The sequence below is a fragment of the Ischnura elegans genome, chromosome 1, assembly GCF_921293095.1.
Source record: "Ischnura elegans chromosome 1, ioIscEleg1.1, whole genome shotgun sequence".
In the NCBI taxonomy this organism is placed as follows: domain Eukaryota; kingdom Metazoa; phylum Arthropoda; class Insecta; order Odonata; family Coenagrionidae; genus Ischnura; species Ischnura elegans.
The window spans coordinates 137,039,739-137,054,169 of NC_060246.1; the positions used below are offsets into that span (position 1 = coordinate 137,039,739).

The 14,431-nt window shown below is 39.6% G+C and overlaps 1 protein-coding gene across 2 annotated transcripts in view; it reads left to right on the top strand.

Annotated features, from left to right (window-relative positions):
• Nucleotides 1-9,905: 9,905 nt before the first annotated feature.
• The window catches only part of LOC124170692, a 966,542-nt gene continuing 962,016 nt past the window's right edge, over nucleotides 9,906-14,431 (top strand). For both annotated transcript variants that reach the window (XM_046549599.1, XM_046549607.1), the window contains exon 1: nucleotides 9,906-11,075. The gene's annotated coding sequence lies outside the window, so the exon portion shown is untranslated. The remainder of the gene's footprint in view (nucleotides 11,076-14,431) is intronic.

Consider the following 14,431-nt stretch of genomic DNA (forward strand, 5'->3'; position numbering starts at 1 on the left):
GTGAAAACAGATAAATGAAATGCAGCAGAATTGGGCAGGGAAATGTCTGATATTTTGGAATCTCTTACGAAATGTGGGAGTTACTAAATAGGTAGTTAGCACCATATGCAGTGCAGCACAGTGTGTCATTGATATTCTCCTCCTATGTTCGGACGTTCTCTTTACTCTGTGCCAGCAAGAAGAGAATATGTCAGTATGTCAGCCCCCGTGCTGTACTTTCTAATTGAATGAAGAAGAAATTTAAGCCTTATGGAATCATATCTGGAGTGGAGCTGTTATGTACTCAAATGCCACACCTCCAGAATTTGTTACAATACACTTTCCTATGATGCACCTCTTCATCAGAAATTTCCATTAATGTTATATCATAGCTGAAACACCTAAGTCATCTCATGAGTGGAAAATTTACTCAAGTGTGTCGATTTCTACTCGTGTTTACCCAAATTTGTTTTGGTGTACTTATGGTATGTTTTAAAAACAAGTACATAGTAAGCAATTTTTCGAAATTATGGAAAAAACTCAGGGAAAATACAGGTAGATAAATGTTATCTCCCCGATTTAGAAGGAATTAATCAACCTGAGACGTGATGGCTGTAATAAGGATAGTATGGAGGCATATAGAAAAGGTGAATGTGAACAGGATATGAACGTTTGCTCCTTGAACTATGAAAGTTATGTAGAGTATGAAAGGATGATAGAGATGTGTGTCAGGTGACTCATTCCTACTAAACTGCTATGTTTACATTATTGTTTATTTATTTCCATTACCCCATAAACAGCACATTTATGGCTTTTACAATGGGGAATTAACAATGAAGGACATTTACACACGCCCATGCCCTGGATAAGGGTAACTTACCCAGGCAGGACTCGAACCCGCGACCTTCGGTTTGGCATGCGAGAACTTTACCCCACCGCCACCGAGGCCGGCTCATTTTTGACTCATTTATAATCCTTTTATGGGTAAGAATGTATAAGTGTTGCTAGGCAAGTAAGTAGGTTGCTCCCCAAGCAACCTGGCAGGCCAGGTTGTTTGGGGAGGGGTCGAAAACCAGGAGGGGAAATTTTTGAAGTACAAAGTACCAAGTAGAGGGTTTTAAACTAATTTCTAAACTTTTCATAATCGAAAAAAACTTCACTTTTCAAAGAAATCTTTTCTAAATTCTTGATTTATTTTAATATTTGGTTTCCTTTGTGATGCAAAGTAAGTGTGCTTTTATAGTTCAGGGGGGGTGTCCCCCCTCTTGCTACGTCACTGGTGTGAGACGAGGCTGTTGCCCTAGCAGTTTTTACATCTATGGAGAGGAGATGGTGTGGGAGACATTGGATGAACTGAATGAGGGAGTTAAAGTGTGGGGATTGATGTTTTTAAATGTTGAGGTTTGCAGATGATGCAACACTGATTGTGTAGTTGGTGAAAAGGTTTCAGTCACTCGTGCATTTGATAAGTGGTGAAAATATTATGGCTAGAAGATTAATTGCTAGAGGAAAAGCTATACCATTGTGGCGTAATTCCACCGGAAAAAAAATAAAAAAAGACAGGATCGTTCAAACTTAAATATATTTTCACAACTATTCAAACGAACAAAAGATAAGTGAGGTGGGGACCAAAGGACCACCATTCATGGATTAGCAATGTGAAGGGATTTGGCGTGCAGGTGCAGCAGGGTTAGAAGCAGTGGTATGGCAGTAGAGGTGTGCGTTCAGGGCATGCAGCGTAGATGTGCGGGCAAGCCTGTTAGCCAAGACGTGTGGGTGAGGCATTCAGGCAAGGCGGAAAACGATTTGAAGAAGAGAGCCTGCACTCAGCAAAGGAGAGGTCCACTGCAAATTTGTGATTCACAGAAGAGAGAGGTGCTTGTGCTGACTTCCAGTGCCTTTAGAGCAAGGAAGGGGAAGAATATGCTGCTCCACCACTGGCAAAGTACAGAACCAAAAAAACAAGGAAATAGAGTCAATTCTTTATAGCACCAATACTTAACATACTCTGCTGCCTTGAGCTACTTTGTTCATCATAATTGTATCGAACAATAAATGCTCAAAAAATAATTATTTTCAATTAATAAAAATCAAATGTTATGTAATGGTTACAAAAAATGAGGAGAGGAGCTTTTATGAGATACAAAGTTGCCCAGGATGCAGGGATGAATTTTCAACAGGGAGAGGAATTACTTGAACCACTGGCCTTGTGAGTTTCTTATGCCGTAGGTAGGTAAACCACATGCACAACTCAAACCTGTTTTAGTGACATCGATACTACTCTTGCCAGACACCACAAGAGAGGGGGTGTATTGGGTTCATGCGCAAGGACCAAATCACCAGTGTGGAAGGTTACACAGGATTTCCACTGGGTCAGGTTCTCCAACTCCATCTCGGCCGACGTTTCGATGGGTGAGTTGTCCATCGTCTTCAGGGCATGTCGAGTCTAGAAAATCGTCCTCCTTATATATGGAAGACGGCGGTATCAACCGGGGCAGGTGTTGTGTGATTGGTCGAGAGCTTCCCGCCTTTTTCCTCGTTCCTCACGAATGCTCCTCAGCACTGGTTTCCATGAGGCGCTCAGAGTGTGGCTAGACTCTGAGCGCCTCATGGAAACCAGTGCTGAGGAAACCAATCACACAACACCTGCCCCGGTTGATACCGCCGTCTTCCATATTTAAGGAGGACGATTTTCTAGACTCGACATGCCCTGAAGACAACTCGTCCATTGAAATGTCGGCGGAGATGGAGTTGGAGAACCTGACCCGGTGGAAATCCCTTGTAACCTTCCTCAATTCTATACGCCGGGAAAGCCTACGATCATTCTTCACCAAATCACCAGGTTTCAATCCACAATGGCAAGAGTCCACTTTGTTTCTGTTGTTGAGTGTGGAGATATTCCAGATGCCATCTTTTACAAATCCTTTGGAAGTGAGACTGCACTATCTTCCAGTGGTTTAGTCTGTTGAGGGGAATGCTTGAATGATCTTTCATTGATGGAGAGCTAAGAGGTGTGTCAATAAGGAAATTACCTGGAGTGAGAGCAGATACTTCTGATGGGTGTGAAGAAAGAGGTGTAAGAGGTTGTTTAGGTTTAGCATGGCTTCCACTTGAGAAGTCAAATTGATGAATTGGATAGGGTGATTTCCGATTATTTTTTTTATTGCCTGAATTGAAAGATTATTATTCCTGGAGTGCATATTCCACGCTTTTAGATTTCTAAATGGCAATACCTATCTATTATTCGTGATTAAATGAAAAGTGAAAATTTTCAAGCACGCGAAAACATGACGGCTAAGTATGATTGCTAGGTAAAGCCCATGTGATGTCAGGCTGCTGCTGTGTGAGGCAATGAATGCTGTTACGATGCAGGATGCTTGCTGCTGAGTATGGCGGTAGCGTAGAGTACTCTGCTAGCAGGTAGCGCTTAGCTTAAATAAGGATTATTAATACCCTATCAAACGAAGGAAACTTTCCAACCATAGGCAATTTTAATAGTTGATTATTAAGAGATGTTTCCCTGAGCTCTGTGCCTCATGCATGCATTGGTTATCTCAGAAGATGTGAAACTCCTATCTACTCGTATAGCATCTAGGTCCCTATGACATCACATGGAGTAGCATCACATGGGTGCCAATCAGACCTTTTTCAAATGAGGTTAAAATTGACCATTAATATTCGTCTAAACTGGGATTTCTAAAATCAAATAATTTGTATATAATGAATACAATAATGGTGGGTAACGAATTGCAATCAATGCCTTTCGTTTTCTTTGATGAAGGAAACTACCCTATTGAAGTCAATACCTATGTCTTTTCCTAGAACCCAATGCAGATGATGATTAGCGCTCTAAATAGCACTTTCCCATAATCCACCTTGGTAGTGTGCTGTGGGAGGAATAAAATGCTGACTGAAAAAGAATAGTTGTGTATCCTTAGCATTCTTGTAGATGTTTCTTTTTAATTATAGAAGAAGCTCCAATGAAAGTACATACATAGTTCCACAATCAGAGTGTATATTTTTAGGAGTTCCTCTATGGGAAACAAAACAGGTGATGAATGCTTCCGATGTAAGATCAGTTATTACTTCCAAGTGCACTACCTTAGTTGCAAAACAAATAAATACACACAAATAAACTTGGATTGGTGGAACATACTTCATTGTATGAATTTTAACGTGAAAAGGTCCCTCATAATTCATTCCTGTTGTTTCAAAGGCTCATGACCAGTTAATTCTTTGTTTAGGAAGGTCTCCCATAATAGTGGCAGAACATTCTTGGGTTGCCATCTGACAATGAGACATTTATTGCATTTGAAAATGCGTGAAAAAATGACAGAACTTGGCAACAGGATCCAAAATTTGATGCTGCTGCATATTCTTTTTCAGATACATTTGAGAATCTATGCAATTGTAGTATTGAGGTCAAGATTGGACTACGTAGCATAATAACAGCAATTGATGGTAATTAATGCCAAAATTCATTCCATTAAACAGAGGTATTAGAAGGCAGGTTTTCATTCCACTTTAGTCCTTAATAACTGAAGAAGACATTTGGCGTGAAAAACTATGGGACAACCATCACCAGGGATGGTAAGTCCTTGCAATGGTAGAAAGTACATATAAAGCATTTTGTCAAAGGACTCTCAGAATTCTCTGAGTAAGGGAAGTCATTAATTGATGTATTCTGTTTTACCCCAAGGAGGCAGTGAAGTGGTTGTTTACATGCTGCAACAAAACTGGGGTTTCTATTTCTTCTTCAACATATGAGAGGAGGGAGAGAGAGAGATGCTCCACCCTTGCGAAGCAGTAGTTTTAACCTCTTTTGGAGAGCAATGTCATCACTGAGGTCATTTGCTCCCATAACAATATCATTGACAAATATCTGAGATTTGAGAGCATTAGCAGCAAGAGTTAGTTCTAGAGTAGTTAGCTCTATCTGCTGCTAGTTGATGAAGTGTCCTCATGGCCATAAACTTACCATTTCACCATGAACTTACCATTAGCTTATTATACCATAGGTTACCTTTGTCAATTTATACACCTGAGAGAGGATATGCTGAACACAAAAGCAATTCTGACCCTTTATCTATTAAGGTTGATACATACAGTCCGGCCGCCGAGAGTTGTCCGTTGACAGCTCAGAAGAAGGGGTGGGGAACCCTTTGCCAAAACGGTTTGCAGCCAATCGCCGTCCCCCAAGCGTACCTCACACCCTCGCCTAGTCAAGCAACGTTGTCACATGCAAATGAATCACCAAAACAAGCCTGAATCACCAAAACAAAACTTTACATAGATTGTCTCTTTGCTCTTGCGTGCGTTCTTAGTTCACTGTGCTGTAGGTGTTGCTGTGGTGGTGTTCTGGATAGTTACTTGTGCTTTTTCCAACGCTTTTCACGAAAACTTCTCAGCGCTTTTGGCGGAAGTATTTCAATTTCTCAATTATGTGGCATTTTAAAAGCATAGGATAAAACAAATAGAAGGAAAATTACTTGCTTTATTTAATGTCAAATCAGAAACTGCATTTGGTTCACTGGAGTCCTTTCTATGATTGTTTTTTTCCTAGAGTTATCATTTACACTCCAGCATTTAAATTAGCAGCATTTTTCTATATTTTACTTCAATTACCAGTTCGTTTGAGGGCAATACGTGATATTTGCGCGATCGCTATTTTTCTCAGTGAGGGCAGAGTAGTAGGAAAGTAAAGGATAAAAAGATAATGCTGACCGCGACTCTTCCGTTGGCCCTTCACGCCCGTCGTCCCTTCCGGCTCCTTTCCTCACGGAAGCCTTTTGTTTACATGTGAATTGGGCGTTTCCCTTTCTGACCTGGCAACATTGCCCCCTACCCCTTCTAGCTGTCAATGGACAACTCTCGGCGGCCAGACTGTACATACAGTAGATTCTGGTTAATTGGGACATATCGGGACTTGTGCACTTTGCCCCAATTAAGCGGATGCCCCGATTAGGCGAACTCTCTTGTACATGGGCATAAAAAAACTTTGGAATGGTAGAAATAAGACTAAAGAATGTTTATAATGCAACATAAGTTCATTAAACTGTTTAATTATTAAATCAGCGAGTTTAGTTTATTTATTATCATTTTTAAGAATTATAACATTAAAAAAAAATATTTTTCACAGCCTCGGGCGATGCTGAATGAATGTCTTTTACTAAGTCCTATTGTAGAAAAGTCCTATCCTCTTGCGGATAGTATAACAACAGGAACTTTCAAAGTAGGGCAAGAATAGGAACATTTGTGAAAAATAAGAGTAAATCAAAGTAGGAAAATATAAAAAATAGTATTCTTAAAACATAAAATTTTAATTTCGTCCCAAGTATAGAGTCAATGTCACCAACTCATGGCCCAATAAAGCGGCATGCTATCTCAATTAAGCGGAGAATACTCGAGGATATTCCTCTATTGGGTTCTGTTCTTCATGATCTGCCCCAATTAAGCTGCTTCCCCAAGTAACCGGTGGACCCATTAAACGGAATCTACTGTATATTGAAAGAAATACAATTTTCCATCCCATTGAAACTGAAATATTATCTTAATTGAATGGATTGCACTTGATTAAATTCTTTATTAGATATTATGTTTCAAGATGAACATTTAGAAGACATGGCTAATTACATATTTCATTTCAGCTGTTTTTCCTGGCTCCTTTAATCCCCATTTCCAGTTCTCATTGTACGAAAGCAATTTGAATGGAGGTGGGCTTAAGTAGGTAACAAATATCTAGTGTGAATGCCAAAAATGCTGTTGTGGATCAGTTATTTCATCTGTTCTAAGTTATTTATTATACATTTCCATTTAAAAATCATACAATAATATGTTTAAGGGTATAAGGAGATAAGTTTTTACTCAGGCTAAATGCACGGGAAAACCCTTTCGAGTCAACCCCCCCCTCCCGCCATCTCACCAGCGTCGTTCTCCAACGGTTGTTTTCTCAATTCTCAATACAACCTCCACTTGGGGTTTCCAAGCCAACACCTTCCCCTCCCCCACCTGACACCCACTCCTTCCACTCTCTCCTCCATCCACTTCAAAGAGTATATATGTTTGCTTACCATTCAAATTTTTTGTACTTGATAATGGCCTCTATGGTTCGAAACATGTCGTACGGGCAAAATAAATTGTGGAAATCAACAAAGTCTCCTTTTCATTTTCGTGCAGGAACAGAAGTTTAATATAAGGTAAAATTCATTCCCAATCCAGCTAACTGGGCACTGTTCCAATGAGCATTGCTCGTTCACCCTTCCCTCAAGTTGGGCTCAGCTTTTCTTGGTCAGACCATCAGATATATTCTTTGTTACCAGACTCATCCAAATAACTCCAACCAACAAGTCTGATTACTTGCCTGAAATTTGATGAATTGGACAAAATCCCTTTCTTGCATAAACTACTAGACTGATTGGTTAGGGCTACAGTCGGACAGTACATTTCAGGTTAAGCGGGGCCAGTCTTAGCAATCGTTGGACATTTTCTGGCTCAGACGGCTATCAGTTATCAGGCTAGGGTGCAGGTCTCTGCTCCAAGGTCAAAACTGAAAATATGCCATCAGGGTTTTAGTTGCAATTTTTCTAATTCATTTAGTTAGTATTGATTTGGTATCAAGTGGTTCACTTATTTGCATTTCAATGTTTGTTATGTATGGTGTAGCAGTAAAATTTAAAGACTTGCAGACTACGTATGTATTATTTTAAGACATAGTCGTTAATGAAGGGTGAAGGTGTCAAATTTTGTTGTTACTGATCACATTGTATGATATTGGTGGATTTTGGAGGGGGAGGAGGAGGACAGGGGTACGTGGCCCCCCAGACGCTTAGGAAATAAACAAGTTTTATTAATATGGTCTCATTATCATTACCTTCCTTTTGTTTTGTGTAATCAGTAATAGAGTCAAGTGTAGAGGGCCATGAAAAACTTTTCTTTTGCACGTAAATTCAGGTATCTAAATTTATATCTTTAGTGAAATACAAAAAAAAGAAGATAGCGAACCAGGATGGTATGACGTGAAAGTCAGAAAATCATTAAGGCAACAGAGAGCATGCCATGAAAAGATGAAAATAATCCATATTGATTTGTCTGCGATTGAATGCGAGTTTTAATAAAAAAATTAAGCTGTAAAAAGAAAACATGAAAGAAGACTGTGGTTATTGCATATGTAACGTATTAATATTTTCTTATTAATAACTTTTATATTACCAAATATGAGAAGACTGTTTGCCTTTCAGACTCTTTGCTCCCCCCCCCCCCCAGAAAAAAATCCTGACCAGTCCCTGTTGCATGAAGGTCATTTGGGTCATTACCTCCAAATTTTATCCTCAAAGCACCACCTGGCAGTTCCTCTACTAGGCGTATTCTACAACCTGCTGCTATCCTCACCCCTCCAGCACAGAGGCATTATCTATTAGAAAAATTGTCTTGCATTATCTGAAGTATAAGTGTTTTTGGTATCAATTGACCATGCATTGCCATTGATTTAGCCTTTTTATTCCTTTAGGTTTTATATAAAACCAGTATGGCTTTTGGCTCCGAATGCTAAGAAAAGATATTTCTTACTAAATAGGATAAATTGTTAATTTTATTTCGAAGTATTTTTCCTTAATTTCACTTTTTCTGTAATATATAAATGAAAAAATATATCATATGGAATATTTTAATTAATCATGTGCATACATTCATGAAGTTTGCTCATAAATGAGTAATGTGTAATGGTAATGAAAATGCTGTTTTGAATCCTTCTATGCATTATTATAGTTTTATATTTAAGTGTAATTTATAATAATATATGATTAATCAATTTATCGTACTATTTTTGAATTATTATTATTGAAATTATATTTTTTCAGTACACTAATTAAGATTCAATTTTGCAAGGTGGTTCTTCCCACCCCATATTGTTGAAAGGCATTGCATACCTCCCAGTCTGCCCCAATAAACAGACGAATCCCCAAAGTAAGACCCTAGTCCATTCCTAATTAAGACTAATTTTCAAACCTGAGCCTGGGAAATGGCATCAGGCCCATGCTGGACTCCTTCTTAGGGCGGTGGTCAGCCATGGTCATAGGGAGCCAGTACTAAGCCAGGGGAGGACTACCGAGGGCTCTGGGGATGTTGAATATGATAAATAAATTTTGAAATCTTTTTTAATCTTTACCCTCTTGAGATTGAATTGAATCTTACAAGATTGAATTATTAATTTTAATTATTATTTTATGTACTCAAGACGGTGTTTATTATGCTGTTAAATGAGGCATCAATGAAATCAAGTTATCTGATCAATGTTGGTATTCTGAGGGTAAAACTTCGGAAGTTTCGGAACAGGAGGGTGCCAAAGATATCCAGGCTGGAGGGTGCACCGGGATACGTCTCGGCGGCCCAGGACGGGCCTGAATGGCATACCAGGATATCAATAAGGAGAATAGGTGCCTTCCATACGGGTGCCAGGGTATATAATTGAGTCATTTGGGTGACCCTTAATTAGTATGCTGAAAATATATAACTTAAGTGATAATGGGAAAAAATAATAGTTTAATTTAGCTATTCACAGAGTAAGATATATTTCAGTTAAATATAACATTATAATAACAAATAAAAGGATTCAATACAGCAATTTCATTATCACCGCACATTACTCTCCTTGCGGTGCCTTCCCATTTGGGTGCCAGGGTATACGAAGTGAAGTGTGTGAGAGAGAAATATATGTGGGAGCTGGAAGTGGTAGTGGGAGGGGGGGGATTTCGATCGGCACTTGTAGCGCGTGTGCGCGCGTTCCGAAAAAGGGTCCCCTACCCCTCCCCTCCTCTCCCCTATTCCCCCACGTGCATGTATATGTCCTTCCCCTCTATCGTAAGAACCCCTCCTCTCCCACGCCTTGTCGGTCGGCGCCCCGCACTCATACAGTCAGTCAGTCCCTCGCCAGCAGTCAGCCTGCAGGCGCGACAATCCCCCGATCCTCGATTGGGAGTACAAGCCGACAACTTTCCGAAGGGGAAATCCCTGAATACGAGTCGGCCGGCGGCGCGGCGACCGTCTCCCGCCGCCCGGTGTGTTCGAACGGGCCGCGTTTCACGTGCCGGTGGTTGCTGAATCTGTAATATGAGTGTTATAGGTATCATATGACCATGAATTACCAGTGCCATGGCCGTTTTTATTCCTCTAGGTTTTATATAAAACGTTTCACTTGCCTGTGGTCGGCACAACAATGGCACGATTGTCATTCAACGATCAACACGATCCACGTGTTGCGACCGTTGTCTGGTTAAATTGGGCAGATCATCGCTGATGACTGCGATGGTTTTCGGATTGTGCGTGGAAAATTTTCCGTCGTCGCCGGGATTTGAACCCGGATTCTCCCGCTGGGATTCCAGAACTGTGATGGACTTTCTCGCCAATCATATCTGCTTCTGATGATCGTTCAGTGTAGTAGTAAGAGAGAGGTAGAGAGGGTTGGATACATGTGTCAATGTTTGTTTTCCAGTCCTGAGAAAAGTGTACTTCATCGCGACGGTGCACGTGGGTTTCCTAAACTTCAAGTGCCGTTATCTCTTGTGTGTGTTTTGTAATACTATTTACTGATTAGGAGAGTTAGAAGGTTGAGCATTTGATCAGTTTTCATCGTGTTATTGATTGAAGCCAGCACCAAAGTTTTTATTTATATCCTTGTGATAAAATATCTGCACCGTATGCCTTTGCTAGAATGTATGACAACCAAATGTCAAATAATTCTGTGTTCCTAAGTGGACGTCTAACTTGGTTTTGAATCCTGTGAGACGTATATCCAATTACACGCTATAAGTGGTACCTAATATTTCCGCCGAATTGTTGACGGGACCATTTTTCAAGTGCACCATAAATCAGCGATTTTGTCATAATCAAGCACTGGAAGTTTGACTGTGTTCACGCTTGTCTCCCTTTCCTTGCAGTAGATATCCTGTGAGTGAGAGTGTTTTGTGAGTGAATTGTGTTGTTGTTCTCCCCTGATCCTTTTGCGAGAAAGTCAAGGGAAGAAACCTACAACTTACTCTTACGTTACCTCCACCGGCAATGTCAAGCGGTCCTGTGTGATGCAGTCTCGCCGAACACAACAGGTAAGAGCTTTAATGTACTCTACGTTTCTCAGATTTTATTTTCCACGAGATTGATTCCATACATGCTCCACTTTCCAGAAAGAGATCTGAAAAACTATGCATATTTTTCATTTCTCCGAAAAAATTTTTTTTGAAATCCAGTCCAGGTATCAAAATTGCTATTCTGCATAGGTAACTTAAATTGCATTGCGGAGTGGATTTTTTAAATATACGAAAGTATTTTTATTTCGGGAAATTGAAATTCCGCCAAAAATGAGTAATCTACGAAAATGGAATGGAAAGAGTAACGAATTTTCCGCGCATTTGGGGCGCATAACTGTAATTTTAAGAATTGGCGTTGATCCCGTGCCGGCTTTAATTTAAATTTCCGACGAAGCCAGCGCTTAGAGCTCGGCTGCATTTCCTTGTTTCAATATGAGATCGTGATTAAACGTTGTGCGTTGGAGCAACAGAAAATTAGTGACTACGCAGATTTTCATGGGGATCATCAGAGATGTTAATCCACACTTTTAGTCTGAAGTAAAATTTTGTCCGAAACTATTTTTTGAACTACAGAATAAATACACAAAGTAATTTAGAAGTTTGCCCGTGGATGGAGAGAAGAGGAAAGAGGGAGAAAATTTGATGGTATAATTTATTTAAAATTGACGAAAATACAAATAATCATGTTTATTTGAAGGCGAATGTCACATAACACTCAAATTTGGCTAAATCGTGGTAGATGAGGGCAAACATTTTATTCTCGTCTGCATATTTTATTTTGAATACGGAAAGCTTGTTTGATTCTTTTTTGTGGTGGCCAGGGGATAATTCGAGAATGAGTAGAAGCGAGGGTTAGGTACGCTTGACTTCGGATGAAATTTCCGCGCCCAAGGGTTAATACAGCTCACCATAATAAATGGAGCTGGTTTTAAATTTTCCAGCGAGCCAGATTATGATTTTATTATTAATGGATCAATACCCTAGGTGGCTTGATGGTTGTAGTAAGGCGATAACGCGTTTGTAACCTCGTGGACCAATTAAGCCATTGTTGCCTTTACGGTAAATGCACTAATATTAAAAAAATATAATTCTCCGCACGAAGCATATTTTGTTGGATACGGGTACGTGGCTACATGATGCATGAAAACTCAGACGGTTCACATTGGTCACGACCTCAATAGCGTGAAATTGCTCCAGAAATATTTGATGAATAAAGATGAAATGGCTAGCGCTGCTATCATTTGTTGGCAAAATAAGTCAAAGGGATCTGTGGACCGTGGGTTATGAAGAGAAGCAAATTTTTGGGAGTACCCACCTAGTTCACTTGCTCAAAACAGTGTGATTTAACTTTTATTTATATTGGTTATGACATAGCATTTATGAAAGTTTGTGTATGAAACTAATGGCAGATTGCTGTCGTATGTCCGTTATTGTTGCGTTTGCTTTTAATGGCTCCTCTTTTTAATCCAACCCCTTATTGTGTCGGTACTTCTTTCCTTCCATTTGATCATTTATTAGGTTAGCTTATATTAACTTCACCTTCCTACATAGAATTACTCCACCTTCATGATCAGCTCTCCGATTTTGACTTAGCATGCATAGCTTAGATAGTATTGTTTTCAGCCACTTGGGCCTTTAGGCTTCAGCATATGGCCTCGAGATCAAGACGGGCAAACATAAAATTTGTTAGCAAAATTTAATAACATTTTTTATAAATTAGGTAATCACAACAGGTTTCATTTAATATATTGATATACATATCACAGAAATGAAGTATTTTATTATCTCTCATGTCATTTAAAAACTTAAAAATGGGTGGTGAAAGGGCATCTTACGTGAAATAGCCTTACGTAATCTAAATCCGACCTTGCAAGTAACATTTAAAAATCTGCCTTTGGTTTGCTCTTTCAGATTGGGAGCCTATTGTTCAGCTACAAACCAATCGTCCCAAAAATAGAATAGGCATGAAAGAATCTATTTAGTTATCTTAGCGCCTTCGCAGAAATGAATTCTCCTAAAATATGAAGTTTTTCTTTCCCGGATAATCAATCGTGTGAAGTCTTCTTTTTATTCCCATCGGTTTAATTCGGTGTATTCTTAGTTGTAAAGAATTCACCCTGATGACGATCACTGGCGTAATGAGGGGGAAAGATGCCGAGGGTCCGAATCCCCCCCGAATTATAAAATCATAACTACTTTGCTTCAGCATAAAAGAAATTAAAATATTGAATCATCGATTCAATATTTTAATTTCATCGATTCAATATTTTAAAATCATCGATTAAAAAAAGATTTATTTGAGAAATGACGTTTTTTTCGATTATGAAAGGTGTTTAAATTAGTTTTAAAACCCCCTACTTACCCCTGTTTAAAAAAAATTTCCCCCTGGTTTTGGACACCCAATCCAAGGAAATTCCTAGCTACGCCACTGATGACGATCGACGAATCATTCATTGAAACGGCGGAAATCCCGGGAAGACTTCGAGCAGTCAATTTTCCTTTTCATTTTTTTTCTTCCCATAATCGCGCTTAATAAACGTGCCTTTCCGTCGATTCCGCCAGAGTATGTACGCGCAGGGAGCAGTGCGTACTCGACGCGGAGTTCGGCCTTGACCGTGATAGCGATGAGAGCGAAGCAAGTAGACGCTCCCACCCGCAATACTCATCCAAAGGTCTGAGCCGGCTGTCAATAATCTTTTCATCTATGCCAGACTAATGGAGAGAGTATTTCCCTCGCCGAAACCTTTCGTGTGTGATTTAACTATAAATGAAACTCAATGGTAATACGTTACCCCATTTGTGGACTTGAGATCATGGGCGTACCCAGCGAGGAGGGGGCAGCTGCCTCCCCCTAGAAGCAAAAATCGCAAATGTATTTAAGGAAAATAATATTTTTTCAAGCAAATAATTTTAAAAACTAATATACAGCTGTTACAGTTTCCTTAAATGTTGATTTCATTGACCTTTTCCATGCGTAAATCTTACCAACAACTTGAACAACCATGTATTGACCCCCCCCCTAGTTTTGATCCTGGGTGCGCCCTTGCTTGAGATATGCCGCGCTAGGCATGCATTTTACCTGCATCTACGGAAAATATACGGATTTGACTCTTTTGTTTCAACAAATATTTTCCTTGCGTGGAGATTTTGTATATGGCCAAAAATTGTAAACAAAAATATTTGCTGTATATACCACACTCATATTATTTCAACGTGGAGCTTGGTTTGGATAAGTTCTGGTAGAGTTCATCCTCGAGTAAGCCGGGGTCACGTGAGTTTCACGCATTCAGGGTTTGGGGAGCCTATTCCCTTTCCCTGGGACAACTAGCACTTCCGAGGATTTTTGTTTGGGAAATTTCTAAGAAATGACCAAT